Genomic DNA, 24,657 nt, shown 5'->3' with positions numbered 1-24,657 from the left:
ATATAATGAAGCATTTATATTCTCTCTCTCTCACTTTCTCTTTCCCTCCAGTAATTTAATGAGGAAAGAAATGGACAGATTTCAGTCTAGGATTCACTATTTATTACTTTTGTGACCTTCTACAGATTTTCGTTTTCCTCAACTAAAAAATTGGGGTAATAGCTCAGGGGATGGCTGGTTAGGCCAAGTGAGCCAATGAATATAAAATCATTCAAAATAAAAGACAAATTAATTTAGTACACAAACATTAACTGAATACCTACTACTTGCACTATGCTCGGTTCTTTGGAAACCTAAAGATAAACAAATACCATTATACAAGTAGAAGAGATATCTGTAAAAGATTATGACAATTTCTCTTGTGATACATCATTGCAAATATCCTCATTTATAGGTTATTAAAAGAGCAACTGAATTAATTGATTATTATCTGCTTTAATAATAAAATACTAGATGGAAGTAGCATTGGTCATTAATCTTAAGTTGTCATAGTTGATTATTGATTTGACTATAAATCAAATGGTGATTCCTTTGAAAACAGTTTCTTTCCATACCTGACATAAATTCTCTCTTTGTTGACACCAGAGAGTACTTGAATGAGTTAAAAGAATAAAGGAAACAATTTTAACCCTTTCTTCCTGGGAGGATCATCTTCAAAACATAATTAATTTAATGCCCTTTCATGTGTTTAATCTCAACCGTAGCTTAGAAATACTCACTAACTTACTCATCTATCTCCAATGATTCTTATATTGCAATAGGAATTGGATCATACCCACAACTTCCGCCTATTTTCTAATCATCCTTTAAAAAATACTTCAGTTCTTTAAAATTACCAAAGAGGTGATAGAGGAGCAAATCTTACCATTAAATCATATTTTAAAATAATAACAAAGTTTTCCAGAATTTGTTCCATTCTTCATTTCTTGAATAGGAGAGAAGGTAGGATAAACTGACATAAACAGGTACTTATGTGGATGACAGCTGTGTCAATTTTTATCATTGCTGCTGGTGGTCAATACAAAATGTCAGGGGTAAGTGTGACCCAAGCATGTTGGCTTTGGAATCTCGTCTAGATCCTCTAAGTTCTTCAAAAGATTCTCTTCAATTCATGTATTCACTTATTGAATTCGCCTTTATGAATCTCATGCCATTGGATGGTTCCTCTTTCATAGAAGTGGAAGAAAAGGCCCCTACACATACAGAACTTTCAGTTTGGATGGAAGAAAATACACAAATATGTGGGGTGGCCTGACACAAGGTGCACATAGATGTTTAGGGAAAGAAAAAGTAAGAACGCCATTCCAGGGTGGGGTGGTATTGATCAAAGAAGGCCTCTTGAAGAAGGCGGGTCTTGAGAGAAGTGGACAGATTGACACAGGGTGAAAGGCAAGGAAGGGCAATGCAGATGAAAGAAAGAGATATTAAATAGGCAAGTCAGTGCAAAGATGTAAATGTTCATCCTTCCATGTTTATCAGTTTGTAATAAAGAAGAAATTAGGGCCCCAAACCCACAGTGCTTTATAGACTACATAACCCCTATTTAACTTCTTTATTTGATATTTTCTCCACATATCGCACACGCAAAAGATTGGCATATGCAAAACTTATCCTAAATAAAATTAAATATTCAAATTGTTAGTTGTATCTCTTTATACTTGCACAAGTCATTGATTTGTATTTGTAGAATCAAGAAAGAAAATTACAAAAATCAGGAAAAATGCTAATCAGAAAACGTATTTAAGAGCTTCAAAAGGGGAAAGCTAGGCTTTGTTGCAGCTGAAATTTGGCTCACTGATGTTTCAGTCCGCCTTACAGTAAAAATGTACTCTGGCTCTGCTGTCTTCACCATCACCAATCCCCACCCCCAAACACACACACACACACACACACACACACACGCACACACACACAGTTAATGAGAGCACGCATGGATAACAGAAGCAGAGATAATTTAACTAAACTGGACAAGATGCACATAGATGTTAAGCCAAAATTACAACTTAAACTCTTTCTTGTGTTCAGCTTATCCCTGAACAATTATTTCATTTACTTTATTCACTGCCTTTGAATACCTTTGGAACCCTTTCTAGTGTAAAGACCCTTTGGGGATAGGAACTGAAAAATAAGTGTACATGAGAATATTTTGTGCATAAATTTCCAAACCCTAGAATATTTGGAAAGAATCATAAAATTAAGTTAGGGCCTCTGAAGCACTCAGCTTGCATGACCTTGGTGAAATTTCTCTCATCCTTTCATTTCATTGCTCCCTCCTGCACCTACTTTAATGAAACAAGAGCTGTTTCTTCAATGAGCGTAACCAGTGGAGGAGACAAGGCACCAAAATAATGGTCCTTTCATTGGCAAAGTATGTTCGTGCTAAGTTCTTAGGAAATGTCCTTTTATGAATTCACTTAGAATAAATGCCTTCCCACATTAGGGAATGCAGGGAACAAAGTCCATATGACAAACCCTGAATAAGCAGAAGATGAGGCCAGGTAATCATTCCTGAAAAGTTCCATAGCAAAGAAATTATTTTCATCTTTTGAGCCAGCAATAGTTAACTGTTTTAAAACTCTTTTAAGTTATTTACCACTAGCTTCAATGATTAAGTTTCTAGGCCATGGAGTAAATCCTCTCTGCTTTCCTAGCAGTGAGGAAAATCTTAACTTGGGGGCAGGGGACCTTTCTGTAAAAGATAAGAGTCAGGTGAGAATTTTTAAAAATCCTTTAAAAAGTTTTTTCTCCAAGAAATAACAGCTACCGTAACAGGCTTAAGGTTAGGCAAGCTGACGTTCATTTAAAATATGTTGCTACCTGAATTCTGAAATAATGCAATTCCTTAAAATCTCTTTTATGATGTGTCATAGGGGTTGCTTGTCCCCAGTTAACTATTCTTTTAATTGTCCATTTGAGGTTATCTGCATATTCACTTGAAGATGTGTTAGAACTAAGGAATATTTATATTAACTGCCGTTCGGAGGAGGGTCAGAGTGGGGCAGCACGTCTGGTGTGCTTCCAGGGAAGCTTTGCTGGTGCAGAGCTGAGTCCCGGAATGCCCCCAGGGTGTTCTGTTGTAAGTTTAAGACGCTTCTATGACTATTTTTTGGAAAACATTGCAAGATATTCCAGTAACCAAGAAAGGGAAAGAGTCTTCAGTGTATTGGAAAGGCGACTGGAATGGGAATCTGGGAAGCAGTATGTTAGTTATGACTTTATTACTCCACTAGTGACAACTTCTGGGAGGAGTGGCTTCTCCTCTCTCATCTGCAGCACGCCTTTCCTAAACGATCTCCCCAGGACTAAATGCCCCACATCTAAGAGTGACCTTAGTTGGGAAGTGATCTGAGCGTTTCCTTTCAGGGAAAAAAGTACTGGGAATTTCATTATTAAAGCTTAATATCCCAACGTGCAAGAAGTGTGCGCTGGTCAGGACACACGGACTGTGGCCTGCGGCGTTACCTTTGGGTGGCACCGAGGCAGGTGGGCCTGGCTGCTCAGGGCTTGGAGCTTCGCGCGGCGCTCGGGCGGCAGACTCCAGACCTGACAGCTTTTGCCCGCGTGCAGGAAGCCGCGCGATGCTGCCGGGCGTCTGGCTGCCTGCTCCCCGAGTTTGCGACGATCTCAGCTTGGGAAAGACGTCGGCGCCTGGCACCCGGTTGGACTCCCTGGCACATTCGCGCAGCTGCTCCCGGTGTAGAGGTGGGAGAGAAAACCCCTGACCAGTTGCAAAGGTGAGGTCCACCCTGGTTCCAAAGCCGGGGAAGGGGGATCAATTCTGAGGGTGCTCGGGTTGAGCAAGTTCGGGCCACGGCGATAGGATCTGCGGGAGCTTTTGAGGACTAGAAAAAGGAGGAAGAAAGTTCCCGGCAGAGAGCGTGTCGTTGGCTCCCTGCGACCTTCTTTGGAGCTCCAGCGCCCAGGAAGTCTCCGCAAACCCGGTCTGTACTGGGGCGGGGGGGTGTGGGCGGTGAGACCCTGGCGCTCTCCCGGCCTCGGGCCTCTCGGGTCCTTCCTCCGCTCTGAGAAAAGCTGGGAGACTTGGGGGGCGGGTGGGGCGTTAAACAGCGGGGAGGGAGGAGAGCTCTGCACCGGAGGGAAATGCCCCCGACGTGCCGCAGCGGTCCGACTTCCGGGACAGAAGTCAGGAGGATGCTGCGCTCCAGGGCCCGCGGCGCGTGGGGCTCCTCGCCGCTGGTCGGTCCTCGGACGACGCCGGGACCCGCGCGAGGTTTTCCAAACGGAGAATAGATTCTGCTGAGAGGCGATCGAAGCTGAGACGGCCCGAGAGGCTCAAAGGGCGCTCAGACAGCCCAGGGCTCGCACCCGGGAGGAAGCGGCCTCTGCAGGCGGGGCTGGTGGCCGCTCTGGAGCCCCCAGGTTTGGGATCGGGGACCAGAAGGTGAGAAAGTGGACTAACTCATTGGGGCGAGGGTCCCTGGTCGCTAAGTGAGGCTCCTGGCTTGGAGGGGAAGTGGAGCTGAAACTCCCAGCTCCTCCTCCCACCCCATACATTCTCGGGGCGCGGCTGCAAGAGGCCCAGGGCTGGGAGGTTAGAGTTTTGTTCTGTTTTTTTTTCTTTTTTTTTAATCTGAGGATGGGGGCGAGAGGGGAGGGCATTTTCCATCCTAGTTGCAACTGGAAGAAAAACCTTTAAGATCTTCTACCTTAAAGGGAGTCTCCAGGGACAAACCAGGAGCTCGCCTCCCAGCGGAAAGTCTCCGCCCCCAGAGGCTGATCCTGCGCGCCCCGCTGGCCTCCCCGCGGAGCCCGCCTGGGGTGCCGCCCAACGCTGCTGCGGGACGCGGGAGCCTGGTGTCTGGTGGTGCCAGAGGGTGGCCTGTCCCCGCCTCTCTCCTCTTCTCGTGGACAGGGCCAGATAACTCTGAGAGGCCCCACACCTGAAAAACACCGTGGAGACCCTCCCGATATTCCCTTCACAATAAAAATAACACTAAATCTCAAAATAAGGATATGAACACACTACATTCGGATTTTTCTCCATGGCGACTCTATGGTTACTTAAATTCAAAAGCAAATTTGTGGGTGCCCCAGCCTTTCCGCTGCCTGTGAAATCCCCAGGCCTCTGCCGCCCCAGGTCTGTCTGCCAGAGGTACCCTCCGGCCCAGCAGCCCCAGTGGCACCCGCATGTGCAGTCTCAAGGCCCTAATCTATTTCTTCCCCAGAATGTTCTTTGTGTTTCTAATTCTCTGGGGCCTTTTCTTTCTTTCAGTTGTAAGCGAAACAGCCGGGTCTATAGAGATTGTAGCTATCGCCTCGCCGAAAGTCACAACCCTGGAGTCACAACTCAAGCCAAACGGGCCCTGGAGTCCAGAGCACCGAAACCACCGCGAGCAACGCGCGCCAACTCGTGTCATCCCGAGGTCGGGAGCCTCGGCGGCTGCCGCTGCGCGGTTATTCCCGGGTGACCTCGTGGAGGCGCGCAGATGGGGGACGCCTCCCGCCTGCACTCGGGGCCGGCTGACGGATCGTCTCATTTCCCGACTTGATGTGCCGGAACCTGGCATGGCCGGGCTGGCGAGGAGCGGGTGGGCGTGGAGATTCGGCCTTACGGCCGCGTCGGCCGGGTGGGAAGCTCTGGGAACTGGAATCTGGGGGGGAGGGGACGGTGTACATATTTTAGCGAAGAACCCCGAATCCCCTCTGCCCGTACGCGAAGTTATTCCTTCCTCGGTTGTCTGTTCTGGGCACAGGCGCCGCGTCCCATGCCTCCGAGGACCGCGGGGCCGTGAGTGCGATGGCGGTTCTCGGAGCTCCAGGCGCCGCGCCGCCTCCTCTCCTTGGGCCTGGGCGTCCGCCCTCCCCGCGCTGTCAGCATCCTTTCCCGGGGGAGGCTGCAGACGACAGGACTCGACTTCCGAGCGCCTGGCAAGGGCACTAGGGGGGCGAGAAAGTCGCGGGGCGGGGGGGCGAGGAGGACATAGCCTCCATTCTGGGTCCATCTAAAGTCTGCTTCTCGCCGCGGACAGGGAAGGTTGGAGGAGTTGGGGGGACTGGGGTTGAGAGTCCGGGCAGCGGTGAGCGATGTTGTGGAAGGGTGAGTGGAAAATACACTTGCAGCCACTGAAACGCTTGCAGCCTGGCTGTCCTACCCTCCCGCACGGCCGAGAAAGCCATGTGCCCCCGGGAGGGCAAGGTTGCTTGTCCCTGTCTCGGCATCTCGCCCGCAGCTCAGGAGGGAGTGCGAGGGCACATGGTCACGGCATTGTGGACAGTGCACTGCCCAAAGACCAAAGTGTAGTGCGTGGACCGGTAGCATCAACCTCGCCTGGACACTACAGAATCTCAGGCCCCACCCAGTCCCACTGCTTCAGAACCTGCCTCTAAAATGGTTATGTAGGGATGTGTGCTCCTCTCCGTTGGAGAAGCCCTAGTCTGATTGATAGAGCCTGAGTTTAGCCACTGCCGACTTGTTCCATTTGTGTCTCCCAGCCTCATCTTCATCGTCTGTCCAATGGGAGTTGTTTTCAAGGTCCTAGGGAACTCGTAAGCACCCCTGGACCCACTTCAGACCAATAAAATTAGAATTTCTAGTTGGTGGACCCTAGGTAGGAGCGCATTTTTAAGTGTCCCCAGGTGGTTCTAACAACAGCCAGGAATAACTAATGAAGAAATACCCACTTTATAGATTAGCTGAGATACAGCCTGGAGCTTGTGCAAGGCAGTAAGTACAATGGTTAGGGCCCCTGAGCTCTGTAGCCTGATTCTTTCTGGCTCTAGCAAGTGTGGCCTTGAGCCAGCTAATTAACCTTGCTGTACCTCAGTTTACTGTAAAATGGAGTTAATAGTGCCTACCACAATGGATGTGGTGCAGATTTAGAATCAAACATTTAGAATCATATTCAACAAATATTATCTTGTAAGGCCAAGTCCCTCAATCTCTCTCATTTTAAGCCAAAATGGCAGACCACTTATTTATCTTACTCTCTCCTCCTACTCCCTCCCCACCCCCCACTGCTCCCAGCAGTCCTCTTTCAGGGCAGAATGGCTTGTTTTTGCTTCCATATTCGTGTCTACTTTTCAACACTTTCAACATGAAAACCAATATTTTAAATCACTTAGCAATTCAGTAAACCTGATCCTCTGTGAAGGTTGATTTTGACACTTCCGGTAATTTCATTCTTACTCCATTCGTTTTAGAAGCACTAGTGGAGGATGCTTCTAGCTCTGTGTCTCCCCACAGCAGCCACTGAATAAAAATACCTGGAGGGCTTGTTAAGACACAGATGGCAGGGCCCCACCCAGAGATGTTGATTCTGTAGGTTTGGAAAGTGGGGGAGCAATTGCATATCTAACAAGCCCCCTGATGCTTCTGGTCAGAGGGGACCATACTTTGAGAACCACGGTGCCAAATGAATGGTCCACTCAGAGCATCACAGAAATCTCAACAGCAGCACTGTCCAATAGAAATATAATGCAAACTGCAATTGTAATTTTAAATGTTCTGGTTGCCACATTTTATTTTTATTTATTGTTTTATTGAAATATATTTGACATATAACTGTGTGAATTTGAGGTGCACAACATGTTGATTTCATCCACTTATATATTGTAATATGATTGCCATTGTAGTGATAGTTAGCACCTCTATCATGTCACACAATTATCATTTCTTTTTTGTGGTGGAAATAATTAAGATATAGTCTCTTAGCAAGTTTGATAATTATAATACAATATTGTTGTCTATAATCACTGTGCTGTGCATTAGATCTCCAGGACTTATCTACTAGTTACAAGTTCATACCCTTAAACAACATCTCTCCTATTCCTCTACCCTCTGGTAACCACCATTTTACTCTCTGTTTTTACAAGCTTTGTAGCCACGTTTTAAAAAGTAAAAAAGGAAACAGGTAAAATTGATTTTAATAATATATTTTATTTAACTTAATGTATCCAAAATATTAATATTTTAGCATTTAATTAATACCAAAAAGTGATGAGCTACTTTGCTTTTTGTATTAAATGTAAATGTATTTTGTATTAAATCTTTGCAGTCTGGGATTTCTAATCTGGAATAGCCACATTTCAAGGGCTCAAGAGCCACAAATATCTGGCAGCTTCTGTAGTAGACAGAGCATGTCTAGAGAATTCCTTCAATGGAAAGAAGTAGATGTGAATTTCATTGTTACCTTGGAAACTGTCTGGAGACACACACAAGCCAGACTGTCCAAATAGATTTGTCTTTGTTTGGTGTTTCTTTGTGTGTATACGGGAGGGAGGGGGTATGAGGAGAGCGAAGAACGGACACAGCGGGTAGGAGTATGTCAGTCCTCTGGGAGCTATGAGGCATGGGGCCATTACATTACTGGTGTGATGATCAATCGGGTTCATGCTTTGAAAGAATGTTTAGTGGATATCTCTTGCTTTGCTCCTCTTATTCTTCCCCTGTATCCCCACTTCTACTTCCTTTAACTATACCTTGTTTCCCTTGGAGGAAACTCTATGTACAACCCTTAGTCTACGGAATTCTGGTGATGTCGAATCTGCCACTGATTCCTGATTTAGGGATCAATATCTGACCTTATGAAGGAGGATGAGGTGTTTCCCAGGGAAAGGTATGTGGCTTGTGGGAAAGGTATTCTGGTTCTTCACTGGACTTGGCTAAGAGGATGTATGGTCTGGAGCTGCTAGAAGGTAACAATGTGAACTTCCACCATGAGGAAACAGACTTTCTAGTACCAAGAAGAAGATCAGAAGAAGATCAGAACTGAGAGAGAGAGAGAGAGAGAGAGAGACAGAGAGACAGAGAGAGAGAGAGGCCAGTGCCACAGGCCTTGATTCCCTGACTCAGCTGCACTTAAAGGCAGCTGTGAATCAGCCCAGCTCCTCTACCTTTTAAAAGATGGGAGCAGGGGGAGAAATCCATTTTATGGGTTTGTAGGTCTCACGAGCTGGACCAGAGTAGCAATTTGCATTTGTTGGACAGCTTGTCCTACAATTCAAGCCTTTTGATGCATTATTACTTTTTAAATAACATTAGTAGCAAGACATATCACTTTTATGGTAGCAGCCCATTTTTGGATCCCACTTATTTAAAAGGAATGTCCTGTGTGTGAGCGGCAATCTCATATCGTACCTTGTCATTGGAGACTTGATAAAGACCAGGATCTGAAAACAGTACAATAGGTGTACTTCTCATAGCCAAATTGTTCAACCCAAGTGCTGCTAAAAGGCACTTTACTTTTCTCCAAGAGAATGAAATTTGAAATAGACCTTGACAGAAGTATGAATGAACACAGCTATTGCTCCTTCTTAAGTGGCTACAATAACAAGTTTCACACACCACTGACTATACCTTAATAGCATTACATTGTGGTTATTTTTCTGTTTTCCCTGCTAGTTGAGAACTCCTTGAGGGCAAGGATCACATTTAATACATCTCTGTCTTAAATTTATACATCTTTCAACACCTCTCTTAAGGTCTGGAACAACACAGATGCAAAGTAAGTTTTCCTGAATTTGCAGCTTTTTGTCAAGGCTTTCTTATTTCCAAGAGTCACTATCGCCCATATGTGCATGAAGTTAAAATCCTTGATAATCATCATGTTCTGCAAGTATCCATACATTACCACTGGTTGAGGTCCATTGTACATTTATGGATATTTACCAGACATTGTTCTAAGCCCTGTTCTAAATAGATCAACAAGACACTAGGCATTTTCTTGTCCTTAGACCTTTGCCCCTGCTGTTCCTTCTACCTGGAATGCTCTTCCCACCCCCTCCACATACCCATGACTCACCTCCTTCAGGTCTGTCTTCAAATGTCACCTTCTCAGTGAGGTCATCCCTGGATATCCTATTTCCAAAGATACCCTTTCTCTTCCCACAACTATACTCCTCATCCTTCTTCCCGGCTTGATTTTCCCCCTTATAACGTATCAATTTTTTAATCTTTTGGAATTTCATCAACTCTAAGGTGCCACGTTTTTGTAAGACACATCATTATTTTATGTACTACTAATAAAGGAAAAAGTGCTGCCAATTAAACCATGTTATTCCATTGACTAATGCTCATTCTGACTTCAGAGCACGAAAAATGGGGGGAAAACGTTTATGTGGCTTAGAATCAACAACATATAGTCCTATAAAATGCATTCATTTACATTAATTATTGTCTGGCCTCTGCCAGTAGCACAAAGACTTCAACCTTTTTTTTAAACTTCTATTTCCCCAGTGTCTCAAACACTCCCTGAAACATAATAAGCATTTAAAATTTCCTTGAATGTGGGAGGATAAAATCCATATCTCCACGAGGGAGACCAGAGATCAAGTAAATAGTTATAAAACAATATAATAAATGCTTAAAAAGAAGATGACAGGAAATTTTCTTTGGAAGCTGAGAGGGGTGCATCTCCCTGAGCCTGGAGGGCAGGGGCCCTCCAGGGGAGGTGATGGCGAGATGGCCTAGAAGGGCTTGAGAGGCAGGCACTGTAACGGGGGTTTTCCAAGCACAAGGAACAGCAACAAGGCCCAGGGGTATAGAAGAGTATGAAAAGTTAGGAGAATTGGAGGTTATTCCATGTGACCAAAATGGGTGTTGCATCTAAAGCTGTGATTCTCAAAGTTGAGCATACATCAGAATCACCTTGGTGGGGGGGAAGAGATTGTTAGACTCCGCCCCCAGAGAGTCTGATTCAGGAGGTGTGGGGTGCAGCAAGAGAATTTTGCATTTCCACCAGATTCCTAGGCGATCCTGATGCTGCAGGTCCAGGGCCCCCACTTTAAGAACTGCTGCTCTAGGGGGATGAGGCTGGGTGGTTAGAGAGGGGATCCGTCATTTCATCTCGTGTACTATTGCACGCTCAGCCTTGGAGGGATGACATTAGCTGACATGAGGCATGGAGACAGTTGGGGCTGGGGGAGAGAACAGCAAGGGGCTTTTCATTTCCTGAATACAGCTTTCTGAGATGTGAATAAAATAGAGTATAGCACTTTTTATATAGCTTCATAAGTCCAGGGGAAAGTAAACACCTTTTCTTGTGCCTAGGGTTGCCCTCTTGTTCTTTGGAGGAACTTGTGTAGACAAAATGTAGTATATTTATTCTTTCAGTCGTCATGGGAAGAGACCAAGAAGGGGTTAAAAGTGATTTTGACAGAGGCCAAGGAGTTTCAAAAAGTGAATGTTCTGAGAATCAAATGTTTATGCCAAACAAACATTACGGAACTATTTTAAAGACTGATTTAGAATCACAAGGTGGCATAGCTGGACGGAGCTGCAGAGGAGAATGTCTTCAGGAAACCGAGGCCCAGAGGGATTAGGTGCTGGGTTACATCTCCTCTGCTTGCAGCTTTTACATCCCCATCGGTAAAAGTGAAAGAGCTTGTACTCTTGGCAAGACTCCCCTACCCTTACCTACTCCCCAACACCCACAGCCTCACTACCACCATCTGCTTGCAAACCACCAAGACTATTCCCCTGTGCCCTTTATCCCCATCCATGTCAGGCACCCCCGGGGGTCCAGGCTCCCAGCTCTTCATAATATAGCTCTGAAAATCCCCTTACTGACATCATTTCCCACCACTCCCATCTTCTGAAGCTCATAATCAGTCATCAGCAAAATTCCCCCAGACCTTAACTTGCCTGAAAATTCCCCTCACCTGCTTGCTCTAACTCAGATCTGGATCTCATATGAGGACACTGCTTTCTGTGCAGCCCTCTCAAGAGGGGGCTGTTACCTCCCAAACTCCTCATACTGGGTCTGAAGTTGGATGTTGTGTCCTCTTTGTTTCTCATGGCTGTTTTCCCAGACTATTTGCTTCTTCTTCCTCCCTAAACCCCATTCTCCCCCAGCTTTGAATTTGACATCATCAGATTGTAACTCCACTACCGTTTCTTGTACTACTATGCACTGTTACCCTCATCCCAACCCTGGGGCATGTCTCATTCTCTGATTATATTAGCTACTGACTCGCTGTCACTCTCTGTCTTTCCTGCTTATTCCCGGTGGTTTCAGTATCCATCAAGCCGACTTTCTAACACCATAGCCTCTACTTCCTCAAGTTCCTCTCTACTAATGGTCTTGTCTTACATCCTACCTTAGCCACTTAACGTGTGGTCCAGTTTCCTTCCAGCCACTTAATCCATAGCCCAATTTCCTTCTAGTTACACTCCATTTTTCTGCTTCCCTCCATAGCACTACTCTGAAATAATTGTCTACATTCACTAGCTCCATGTTCTCTCCTCCTATTCTCATGAACTCACTTCAGTTGGACTTTTATTCCCACAGTTCATCCAAGCTGGTCTTGTTGGGGTGTGATGGTCTTTTGATGTGTCAACTTGGTTAGGCTAGGTTATTCAATCAAACAATAATCTAGGTGCTGCCATAAAGATATTTTATAGATGTGATTAAAGTCCATAATTGATGGATTTTAAGCAAGGGAGATAACCTAGTGGGCCTCATCCAATCAGTTGAGGACCTTAAGATCAGAGTGGAGGCTTCCCTGAAGAAAAAAATCTGCCTGTGGACACGAGCTTCAGCCCATGCCTAAGAGTTCCAGCTTGTCCTTCCTCATGGCCTGCCCTGTGGAACTCAGACATGCCTAGCCAGCCCCCACAATTGCATAAGCCAATTCCTTGCAATAAATCCCTTAGTATATATCTCCTATTGGTCCTGCTTCTCTGGTTGAACCCTAACTGATACATGAGGTTATTCATGATTGCCAAGTTGCCAAATCCAACAGCAAATTCTCAGGTCTTACCTGATCTACCAGCAGAATTTGACACAGTGATTATTTCCTCATGCTGGAAGCACTTTGTTCATTGGCTTCCAGAACACTGCACTCCCCTGGTGACTCTCACGGATCCCTGGCTTCTTCACAGTTCTCTTTGGTGCTTCCTCCCCACCTGTTTTAACTCTTAAGGCTGGAATGCCCCGTCCTCAAACCTCTTCTCTTCTTTTCCTACGCTCACTCAGTTGGTTATGTCATTCAATCTTGTTTCTTTAAACGAAAGACATATGTTGATGGTCCCAAATGGTTTGCCTCAAATAAATCAATTGCCTACTCAACATCTCCACTGGTATGATATATAAAGACATTTCCAAGTTAACATGTCCATGATAGTTAATTTTATGTGTCAACTTGGCTAGGCTGTGGTGCCCAGATATTTGGTCAAACACCAGATTAGATGATGTTGTGAAAGTATTTTTTAGATGTGATCAACATTTAAATCAGTAGACGTTGAGTAATGCAGATTACTTTTCATAATGCAGATGGGCCTCATCCACTCAGTTGAAAGCCTTAAGAGAAAATACTGAGGTCCCTCAAGGACAAGGGGATTCTGCTTCCAGACTGACTTCAGACTTGAGCTGCAAAATCAGCTCTTCCTTGGATCTCTAGCCCGCTGGCCTACCCTGCAGATTTCAGACTTGCCAGCATCCATAACCATATGAGCCAATTTCTTAAAATAAATCTCTCTCTATATATACACATTCTATTGGTTTGGTTTCTCTGTAGAAGCCTGATAATACAATACTCCTAATTTCCTCCTTGCCCCCGCCTAAAACCCTGCTCCTTCTCAACCTTCTCCTTTACAGCTAGCAGCAACTCCAGTTGCTCAGACAAAAGCTTAGAAACCACCATTGACTTCTCCTGTTCCCTTATACCGCACATCCAATTCATTAGCAAATCCTCTCATCTCTCCCTTTAAACCAGATACATGATCTGACCACTTCTCACCATCTTCATTGCTATCTCTTTGGTCTATGCCACCAACACCTCTCATCTAGATAAAAAAGCTCCTAGTTAGTCTCCTGTTTCTGGCCCTGGCCCTCCCATGGCCTTTTATTCACGCGGGATCAAGAGTGATTCCACGGTGTAGGTAAGACCATGTCACTCCCTCCTCAAAACTCTACATTGGTTTCCTGTTTCATTCATATGGGAAAGCCAGGCCTATCAGGCTCTATATGCTGTGGCCACTGTTACCTCTTCTACAATCCCTCCACTCCCTGCACTCTGCTCGCATTCTGAGTGTTCTCCTGCCTCACGTCCTTTGCTCTTGCTGACTCCTCTGCTGGAAATGCTCATCAGTAAGAATTAAGTTTGGCTGTGAAAGGTGGAAAATCCAAAATAACTATGGCTTAAACAAGACAGTAGTGTACTTCTCTCAAATAAAAGTCCCGAGACCATGGCTCCAGGGATAGTAGGCTGTTCCGTGGTCTCAGAGAATCAGGCTTCTCCAACCTGGAAAGGACTTCATTCTCAATGACCCCTCATGGTCTAACTAGGAAGGAGCAAAAGGTACATGAAGAAATGGGTCAAAAGACAGACAATTACTGTTTTTAAAGGAATATTTGCTAAAGCTTCCACTGGACACTTCCCCTGATGTTTCATCGCCCAGAACGTAATCACCTGGTCATACCTTGCTTCAAGAGAGCGAGCCTGGGAAATGTAGTACTTATTCCGGGAAGCCACGAACATAGCTGATATTCAGAAGTTTTATTCCTGAAGAAGATGAGCAGAAGGATATTGGCAAGAATGCTAGCAGTCTCTATCTCAGCATCTATTAGAAAGACAAAGATGCCCATTGTGGCTTGGGTAAGGTGGTATGAGATTAGATTAGAGAGGTAGGTAGGTGTGGAGGATTATTTCTAAAGATGGTTGCCAAAAATTCCTTCCATTCTTGTACATTTATGTCACTCCTCCAATCAAGAGGCAGGTATATCTTCCCTCCCTTTGAGTCTGGGCTGCATTTGTGACTTGCTTTGACCAATAGAATGTGGTGGAAGAAATGTTGTATGTTTTGGCTCAGGCTTTAAGAATACTGGCAGCTTCCTTTGCTTTCCTCTTGAGATTCAGCTTGCCAGGAAAAGAAGCCTACACTTGACCACTAAATGCTGAGAGACCACGTGGAGAGGGAGACGCCCAGGTAGCCATCTCTGCTGAGGCACCAGACACGAGAGTAAAGCCATGTCGGACATTTCAGCCTCAGCTGGGTTCCCACCCAATGCAGCCACACAAGTGACCCCAGCCAATACCAAATGGAGCAGAAGGACTGGCCAGCTGTTCTTCTGCTGAACATCATGAGAAATAATAAATTGTTGCCTCAAGCGTTAAGTTTTGGGATGGTTTGTTATGCAACAATAGATAACTGAACTAGTAGGCCCAGGTCATGTAAAGGTTTACAGGCTCAGGAAAGGAATTTGGCTTTTATTTTTAGTGCAGAGGGAAGCATTAGAGGGTTTTAAGCAGATGAGTTGCACGATCCGATTTATACTTCAAGAGAGTCACTCTGCTGCTGTGTGGAGAAAGGGTTGTAGGGGCTCAAGAATGGATGGATATGAAACCAGGAGGCTGTTACAGTAGTCACTGTAGTGAGAGATGATGGTGGCTACAACCAGGCTGGTGATCCCAGGATTGTTTAGAAGTGGTTCTGTCCCAGAAATATTTTGGAAGATGAGCCAATAATACTTATGGATTAGACCAAGCGGATGAGAGAAATAAATTAATCAAAAGATTCTTCTTAGAATTTTAACTTGAAGCTAGGAAGATGGTAACACCATTAATAACTGAAATGTGGAAGGGCAGGTAAAAACAACCTAGGAAATCTGTTTTGAATAACTTAAGTTTGAAATGCCTGTTATATATCCAATGGCAGCTTCAAGGGGAGATTACTGAGGAGGAATTAATGGACATATAAACTTGTGAGTCTGATTACTAAAGATCCTTTTTGCTACTTAAAGGCTGCGTTGCTTTCCCCTGCCCCTTAATGGAGGGTCCACGTTCTCATACAAATGCAAAATATTAGTGAACCCAAGTATTAGACTTTCACTCTGAGAAGTAAATTTAGAAAAACTCCTTGTCCTTGAGACAGAGTCTCGTGGCTTTCTTGGCACCTGGCATGCACACGCAGTGGACCTGGGATGATTAATGGGCAAGATTGTTCATGACCCACTTATGGGCTGTTTTCTTCATTATAAACTCTTTGAAATCTGAAAGGCTGGGTGGATTCCATTTCAACTGGAAACACAACCATTTTTTGCATTTTTTTAAAGTCATAAAACAAAAGCAAAAAAAAAAAAAAAAAAAAAAAAAACCCTCTACCCAGTCATGTCTCTAGAGGTTTTGTTGTATGTCATCTGTGTATGTCACGTTATCTGTTCTATTGCATCTGTGTATGTCATGTTTTCTGTTCTATTTGTTAAAATATTCAAGATGGGAAATAAAGATCCAGAGCTGATTAGCTCTCACTGGTTTTGGTGACCAACTGTGACCATTCAAAAGTAACTTATTATGGATTGTTCATGACTTTCATTGTTGTTGTTGTTTACATTTCTAACCAGTAGCCTCCATACCAGAGGATAAGCAATGAGGGTGAAAAGAGAAAGCAAAAACCTCTTAGTATTTTTTCCCGATTGGCTAATCCATTAAGCAAATGGTAAGACTCATCTTTTTGCATGTCATTGAGGAGTTTGCTGTCTAATAGGGAAGACAAGACACACACATGGGCATTCGGCATGCTCTGTACCTGGAAGTACCATTTTTTTATTTCTTTAAATCAAAATAATTCTACTCTGAATCTCCTCTCCCAACTAAATAAGTCTACTCCTCTCTCCTCTCCACTAACTCTCCAAGGCTGAGTGGAAGCCCAGGTCAGCAGACATTCTTGGTGCCTCACTCTTACCCCTGGGGGCCCCTCTGCAGTCTTGTTCATGCTTCCTGCCTCCCAGCTCTCAGTCCCAGAGGTCACTGCTGCCATTGATCCTTGTCCCATGGAGCACGGACTGGGCTCTGTGTCTAAGGCAACTCCCTTTCTTCTATAAAGGCTTGTAGAGCAGTCAAGTGGTCTTCTCATCTGAAGTTCTGCCATTGCCCAGACGCTGGGTTTCAGAAAGCCTGTGTCTTTGATGGCCCTTTATGGCTTCTTCTCTCCAAAAGCTGGAGAGCTGGGTGCTCACCACTTGGCTCTTCAAGTCTTGGGATACCTCCATCTCCTCTCTCTTGTTTACTCAGCTTAAATGAGCTAGATTAAGGGCCACCAAACTCTCTCTGGAAAGGGCAAGATAGCAAATATTTTAGACTTTGAACCATACAGTCTCTGTCACAACTGCCTAACCCTGCTATTGCAACATGAAAGCAAGCATAGGTCATACATAAATGGATGAGTGTGTCTACGTTCCAATATAACTTTATTTACGGACACTGAAATTTGCATTTCATATAATTTTTATGAGTCAAAGAATAGTTTTCTTTAAATTTTTTTCCAACCACTTAGAAATGTAAATATTCTTGGCTCATGGGCCATATAAAAATAGGTAGCAGACCAGATTTGGCCAATAGGGCATAGTTTGTTGACCCCCAAGCTAGACTTTCAAAAGCAAAGTCCTGTTTAGATTTTATTATGCCGCTGAACTCCTTTTTGATTGGTATTATTTAAATAAAATCTAATTAATGTTAGAATTGCATTGGATTTATTAAGTTCTGAGGTTTTTATCAACAAATAAATCCTTCTAGGACAGGGATAATATCCCTTTGCATTTTCCCCATAGCACCTCCTGTGGTGGTATACGTAAATTGATTTATAATAGCACCAAAAGCAAGGGACTTATTATTTGTTCTTTACTGTGTTATGCGCTGTGCTGTGGGACTCATTCAATCATTTTCTCATTTGAAGAAGACATGATAAAACCGGCACTAATAGGTTGCCACAACAATTAAATGATATTGTATTTGTGGCAATGCTTTGTTAATTGTAATTGTAAAATGTCATGTGGTATTGTTATCATGGTTTTTAGATATAAGATATGATGGTCTCTGTCATGGGGTGGTGGTTCTATAAAGAAGAGAAATTTTGGAGACTGGAGAATAAATTCTTTAATCTCCCACTGTGTAGCTTTGTGACCTTGGACGCAACAATTTCTCCATCTGTACAATGCTGATAATGTTCTTGACTTGCCTGTAACATGGGGATTAAATGAGAGAGGCTGTTAAATGCTATAAACATGAAAGATTTAACTTTACCCTTTGGGGCCTGTGCTAGGAGGTATGTGTGTATGTGTGGTTAGGTAGAAATCTAAGATGACCTCTAATTTTCCTGCCCCTTGTGTAGATACCCTGTGTAATCCCTTCCTCTGAGTGTAGGCAGGACTGAATATGATGAATTTCACTTCCTTGATTAGGTTATATTACATTACAAAGTTAAAGGAATTTTGCAGTTGTGATTAAGGTACCAAACTAGTTGACTCTGAACTAATCAAAATGGAGATTATCCTGGGCAAGCCTGATCTAATCAAGTGAGCCCCTAAGGGGAAAGGGCCCTACTTGAAAGAAGACAGATACAACAGAGAGATTCTGCTGCTGGCCTTGAAAAAATAAGCTGCCATGTTGTGAAGAGGGTCTATAGATAGGGCCATGTGGCAAGGAACTGTAGACAACTTCTAGGAGCTGAAAACTACGCCTGACAAACAGCCAGCAAGGAAGTGGGGACCTCAGCTCTACAGCTGCAGGTACTGAATTCTGCAAACAACCACTTGAACATAGACGAATGTCCTGAGCCTCTGATAAGAATGCAGCCCAAGTGACACTTGGTTTCAGCCTGGTGAGACCGTGAGCAGAGAATCTAAGTGCTGTGCCTGGACTTCTGATCTGCTGAACTGTGAGATAATAAATCGATTTGCAATAAGTTTATGGTAATTTGTCACATAGCAATAGAAGACTAATACAAGGTCAGCTTGCTGTCTAAATGGGGTGATGAGATTAAAGCATGTACAAGTTAGAGTAAAAGATAAAAGACAGTCTAGAACTAATTGCTAACCAATGTGGCGTGAATCATAAGTTCTGCATCCCATTCTGAGAAGGGCAGAATGAAGGAGAGTGTGGTGGGATGGGAGCTTCATGGACAGGAGACTCCTGAGGTCCACCTTCTCCGCATGGAAGAAAGAAGAGGAGTTTCCTTGGAGAAGGTGGGACTGGAGCATGGGAAGTTTGTGCCTCTGTATAGCGTGTGGTCATAAAAACAAAGAGAGGACAGTATTTTAAGAATGAGGTGATGGTTGACTGTGTCAGACACTGCTGAGTGGTTCAGACGAGCATGTAGAATTGACCATTGGATTTGGCTGGGTGAAAGTCAACCATATCTTGAACAATGTCAGTGGGCATGATGGGAGTTTTAAAAGTTCACAATTACGATCAATTGATACTCAACACGAGTGCCAAGACAATTTAACGGGGAAAGAATAGTCTTTTCAACAAATGATGCCAGGACAGCTAGATATCCACATACAAAGAATGGAGTTAGACCTTTATCTCACATCATATACAAAAATAAACTCAGGGGCCGGCCCAGTGGCATAGCCATTAAGTTTGTGCGTTCCGCTTCGGCGGCCCAGGGTTCGGATCCTGGGAGAGGACCTACTCACCGCTCATCAAGCCGTGCTGAGGATGCGTCCCATATAGAAGAACTACAACTCTACAACTATGATATACAACTATGTACTGGGGCTTTGGGAAGAAAAAAAAATGAATTCAAAATGCATCAAGGAGCTAAAGGTAAGAGCTACAACTATGAAACTCTTGGAAGAAAACAGGCATAAACTTTAGTGACCTTGGATTAAGCAATGGATTCTTAGATATGACACCAAAAGCATAAGGAACAAAAGAAAAAAATAGAGAAATTGGACTTCATCAAAATTAAAACCTTTTGTGCTTCGAAAGACACCATCAGGAAAGAGAAAAGAAAACTCACAGAATGGAAGAAAATTTTTGCAAGTCATATATCTGATAAAGGACTAGTATTTAAAATGTATAAAGAATTCCTACAACTCAATAATAAAAAGACAAGCCAATCTAAAAATGGGCAAAGGCTCTGAATAAACATTTCTCCAAAAAGAGATATACAAATGTCCAATAACCACATGAAAAGACGCTTGATATTAATCATCAGAGAAATGCAAATCAAAACCACAATGAGATACTACCACACACATACTAGGATGGCTATGAGCAAAAAGACAGATAATAACAAGTATTAATAAAGACGGGGAGAAATCAGAACCCTCCTACACTGCTGGTGGGAATGTAAAATGATGCAGCCCCCTTGAGGAAACAGTCTCACAGTTCCTCAAAAGTTAAACATATAGTTACCATATGAACCAGCAATTCCACTTCTAGGTATATACCCAAGAGACATGAAAACATATGTTCACACAAAAACTTGTACATGAATGTTCACAGCAGCATTATTCACAATAGCCCCAAACTGGAAACAAGCCAAATATCCATCAACTGATAAATGGATAAGTAAAATGTGGTATCTTCCTTTAAAGCTTGGTATAGTGAAAAAAGTTGCAATTTTCTCTCTGAAGAATCTAGTGAATATTATTAAACATCTTATTGAAATGAACTTTTTAATCAATCATTAAGAATATATTGACATAATACATTTTTTTCAAAAATTTAAAATCATGTCTTCATACATCATGCAAAAATAATGAAGTCATAGGATTTCAATATTCCTAAAAGGGGTTCTATTGATTATTACTGTGGAGTTCGCGGTGAAATTGGTAATAAACACAGCCATGAATGATCTTTAAAGATACCACTCATCGAACACTTAGGATATGCCTAGAACTATATGCGCTTTGCATTCAAAATTCCATTTAATTCCCACAGCAGCCCCATGAGGTGGGTGGCGTTACGCCCAGCCCATTCTACCAACTGGAGGCTCAAATTCAGAGCAGTTAAGTAGCATGCCTGAAGTCTGCCCATAGTAAATACTAGCGTTAGGATTTAAGCCCTGGTCAGTGTGATGCCACACTGATCAGGACAAGTAGAAAGTTATGTCTCTTAGCTGATTGCAGTTTTACCCGTTTCCACTTCGCTTTACACTGTCACTTGACTTGACTGCAGAATCCCTTGGAATTACTTTTGTCCAATATATTTATCTTCCAATTTCATTTCAGTCCAACAGCTGCCTTTTTCTAAGTGGATTTTCCTACTCTTTTCTCTGGGTGTGTCATTTCATATCCCTTGTCAGAGTCTCTCTCTGAGTTACTCTTGTATTTGTTCAAATCATCTTCTGCTGGTAACTTGGAGAGTTGTCTTGAAAAAAGCTGGAAGGGAGGAATAAGAGAACATATTCTGCATCAAACTCTGCTTCCCCTCCTTCAGCATAGGCTTTCCTGCTCTTTCTTTCAATGGGAGGTGTGGAGTAGCCTCTCCACGGAGGAGAAAAGCCTGCTGATTTAATTTTATACTCAAAGCTCTTCTAGATAATTATGCCTCTTAGCTAGTTCCCACTTAGCAACAGGCTCCAGAGGTAAGCTTTATTATTTTGGCATAATTCCTTCTGATCTTCAAATGTAGATGTGCTTTTGCATTCTGTTATATTTTAATTTTTTCCCAATTTGCTTTATATCATGAGCATATACCTATTTTCCTATATATTTTTAAAAACATAGTTTTAATTGAGATACATACATGCAATAAAGTACACAAATCTTAAGTGTATAGCTCCATCAATGTTCACTTACGGAAACACTCATGTAACCACCACCCAGCTCAAGTTATAGACCAGCACTTCTCAAAATCTTTTGTCTTAGGACCCCTTTACACTCTTAAATTTTTAAGAAACTCAAAGAATTTTTGCTTATGTGAATTATGTGTCAATATTACTATGTTAGAAATGGAAACAGAGAAAATTCAATTTATCAATTCAATAAAAACAACTGTGGGCCGGCCCGGTGGTGCAAGTGGTTAGGTGCGCGCTCTGCTGCAGTGGCCCGAGGTTCGCTGGTTCGGATCCCGGGAGCACACCGACGCACCGCTTGTCAAGCCATCCTGTGGCAGCGTCCCATATAAAGTGGAGGAAGATGGGCATGAATGTTAGCCAGTCTTCCTCAGCAAAAAAAAGAGAAGATTGGCAGATGTTAGCACAGGGCTGATCCTCCTCACCAAAAAAAAAAAAACAAACAACTGTAATAAACCCATCGTATGTTAATGTAACTAATGTATTATTAAAATAGCATACTTTAAAAAAAATAACTATATTTTCTAAAAATTGGTGAGAAGAGTGACATTCATTTACATTGTTGTAAATCTCTCTAATGTCTGGCTTCATAGAAGTCATCTGAGATCCTTTTCTTCAGTCTGTTGTGATATGTCATTTTCATGGAAGTATATGAAGAAAACTTGGCTTCCCACAGAGATGGACTTGAGACAATAGGACCTAGCAGACTCTCTGAAAGGGTCTTGGGGACACGTTGGTCCACAAAGAGATCCTTGGTGCACACTTTGAGAACTAGTTCTAGAAACCATTCCCCTCATTCCAGAAGTTTCTCACGAGGGACCACTATTCTGACCTTCTCCTTCAAGATTAGCCTTATCTTTTCTTGATTTTCCTGTATATGGAGCCATAAGTAAGCACTTTTGTGTGTTCCATTGTGTGGCTATACCATATTTTATTGATCCATTCTCCTATTGGTGCACATTTGAATTATTTCTAGTTTTTTACTATTATGAATGGAGAACATATTTTTTTGGTGAATATATGCACTCATTTCTCTTTGAGTGGAATTGTTGGATCATAAGATGAGCAGGAAGATGTCCGCTTAATAGCCTATAAAGCCATAAAAAATATTTTGACGGTTGAATTTCATTTCAGCATATATTATTTAGCATAAATTATTTAACAATTTCTACTATTAATATATAACATATCACTTTATATTCTTCTCTTTTAAAGTGTTGCTTTAAAATCAATGTAGCTTCCCTATACTATATATTTCCATTGCTAGACTACTAAATTAAAAATACCTGTTTCCTATTTTATGTGATTGGACAAAGTGATGTGGTAAAGTAAATCCCCATTTACCTGAATGTCTTCCATTTTTCTTGCAACTCTAGTCTAGGACCCACAACTCAAACAAACAAACAAATTCAAAAACAACTAATGAATATTAGCAACCAAGGCTGTCACATGATGTAATTTTAGGAGCTGAAAGGAAGGAATGAGAAGGTTTAAAAAAAAAAGAAAAAAATGGAAGGGGGAAATAAAAGAAGAAGAAAGAGGTGTATGTCAAATGAGAAAGTTGAAAGCGCCAGCAGTCCATGTTAGAGAAAGTGAACAACAGACCCTCAGAAGGTAACAAAAGAAAATAGGCCTGGACACAATGAGATGTAAGAGACACCAAACGTGGTGGCTTAGTAGTTTGGGATCATTCAGTGGAAGAGAAAACTGTGTCCCACTCACATAGTAATTCTAGTGGCTTTTTTTTTTCCCAAGGGCAATCTCTGGAGCTCTGAGATGAGGCTTTTATCATCTTCATATTCCCAAGGCTTGGCTGTATCAGTTAGCTATTGCCACATAACAAACCATCCTAAAACTTAAGTGACTTAAAATAACATCCATTTACTGTTTCTCATGAGTTTCTAGGTTGCCTGGGTAGTTCCTCTGGTCTGGGAATGGCTTGGCTGGTCTTAGACACATGCTCATGCATCAGTTGTCAGCAGGTGGATGGATGAGAGGACTCAACTCTCCAGATGTCTCCCCCACCCACCAGCAGGACAGCCTGCACTTGTTCTCACAGCAGTAGCAGAGATCCAAGGGAAAAAACAAAAATGTGCCTCTGCTTGTGTCAAGTTTGTTGCTATCCCATTGGCCAAAGCAAATTACATGGCCAACCTCAGAGTCAGTACCGGAGGGTGCTACCAAAGGACACAGATACATGAAGGTATGAAAATTGGGGCTATTAATGCAACCCATCCACCAGACTGGCATGGCCTAAGACTATAATTACAGATACTTTTTAAAAATAGTATGTTACTAGTAAAAACTAGTTGAAAGTGCAGAGGACAATAGTGGGCTCCTAATAAATATTTGACCACTGAATAAATAAAGTTAGTTTGATGCTGAATATGTGTCCAATATAACCATTTGTGTGGTAGTCAAGGTAGTGTAAATGAATTCATAATATAGTGTTACAGCCTGTAGAGGTCAACATGCTGTGTTATGAACATCACACCCTAACATAAATACCAAGTTTTTTCTAAGGAAAAGCAAAAGATAGAGTGTAAAAAGCTGTGTGTAAATTTTGAGAAAATTAGATATATACATTGCTTGAAAGGGGTAAACAGTAAGTGTTTTGATGGACCAGTATAACATTTCTCCATTCAAATTTTATGATATCAATGTTCAGAAACAACCAAGGGTCAAATTCTTTTTTCCCTTGTTTTTGGTACATTCTGATTCACCTAAAGCTATTGGGTCATGGTGTGACTAGGTATAAAATATTAAATTGGCCTCCTTTGGAAAATTTTTCCAAACTTTATCTTGGTGGAGACTTTCAGGGGGTCTCAAAAATTTCCAGGATGAAGCTGTTCAGGGACTGTTCCTTGCCCCAAATTTCCAAGAAAGTAATTCGAGAAGAGAGAAAGAGGCATTGTATCATTTATTGAGATAAGCACAGCCACCTATTTTTTCTTTTAATGTAAAAGCAATGATGCTATTTTTAACCATCTCCCCGCTCCCTCCCCTAATGTTTTTTCATTTTTCTAACCTATGGAGCAGAACACTTTTCATGAAATATTTTTAAAGAAGATGGTTCATAAAAATTCATCCCAGAGGCACTACCCAGGATTTATTATGACATTCAAGATGTAATCACTAAAGTTTGTGCTTGGGATTCTGTTAAATGCCAAGCA

This window comes from Diceros bicornis, chromosome 19, assembly GCF_020826845.1.
Source record: "Diceros bicornis minor isolate mBicDic1 chromosome 19, mDicBic1.mat.cur, whole genome shotgun sequence".
NCBI lineage: Eukaryota > Metazoa > Chordata > Mammalia > Perissodactyla > Rhinocerotidae > Diceros > Diceros bicornis.
This window is presented reverse-complemented; position numbering follows the sequence as displayed.